Genomic DNA, 1,207 nt, shown 5'->3' on the forward strand with positions numbered 1-1,207 from the left:
ACCGCTCCATGTGTCCTAGACACGCTGGAGGAGAGGCCAGATGACAGACGGATGCAAGGATGCACAGACACACATACCACAGAGAGCACGCAGACCCTGAGGCACACCACAGCTCCCCGACTCAGGGGCACACGCGCGCGCGCGCACGCGCCTGTACACACACACACACACACACACACACACACACGTGCGTCCCGGGGCCACACGCACACCTCGCACAGGCAGGCGCGCCCGGCCCTCTGAGGCCGGCAAGGAGAAGGTGCCGCGCTCCCCCGGCGTGTTTATTTACCCATTTGTATCAATGAACGTCTGTATCCGACTCCTCCCGCCTCCAGAGGCCGGGGCCACCGCATTTGTCCCGGCGTGGGACACTCACCGGGACCGGCAACCCGGCTCCTCCGACGCTGCGGGGGGCGGAGGGGACTTCAAAGTTAGAGGGTGTCGGAGTGTCCCGGCGGAGGGGCTGCAGTGTCGGCGGCCAGGGACGCGGATGGGGAAAGGGGAACGTCGGGGTCTCGTAGGGTAAGAGACCTATGGGGTGGGGGGAGACCTGGTCATCGGAGGGTTGGGGGTGTACGGACCAGGGAAATAGCCGGCGGGGTTCCGCGGGATAGCAGCTCGGGACCCTGCGCACAGGTTCAGGGTTTTCTGGGGCCCCTCAGTCGAGGGGTGGTCCGGCCGAGCCCTCAGCTGCTGGGGCGACGGGCCCTGCGGGACTGCCCAGGGAGGGAGGAGGGGGCCAGGGACACCGGAGGGAGGCAAAGAGGGAGGGAAGTAGCCTTGCAGCCAAGCAGGCACCGTGCGAGTGCGCACCGTGTGTGTGTGTGTGTGTGTGTGTGTGTGTCTCATCTCGTCCGTCTGTAGGTGCTGGGATCAGCGAGACGCCAGAGAGAAGGAAGAGGAGGCGAGAGGTGAACTGAGTTTGATCCTGCGGCGGCTACAAGTGGGTCCCGGGCGGGCGGCGACCGCCTCTATATAAACACACGCATCGCCTGGCTTTGGACTCAAATTCACATTGAGAGAAGCTTTTAAAACTACCAGCCCTGAAATCCTGCCTCCTGCTTTCCCCCCTCTTTCATTCTTTTTTTTTGCCTTCCTTTTCTTTTTTCCCCCTCTTTCTTTCCCCAGCAGCAACTCCAGAGCCGAGAGCCTGCGTCCCGGGACGGACTGCCTTTTCTTAATTGATACAATAGCCCAGCTCGGGTTT

Source organism: Myotis davidii, unplaced genomic scaffold, assembly GCF_000327345.1.
Source record: "Myotis davidii unplaced genomic scaffold, ASM32734v1 scaffold247, whole genome shotgun sequence".
Lineage (NCBI taxonomy): Eukaryota > Metazoa > Chordata > Mammalia > Chiroptera > Vespertilionidae > Myotis > Myotis davidii.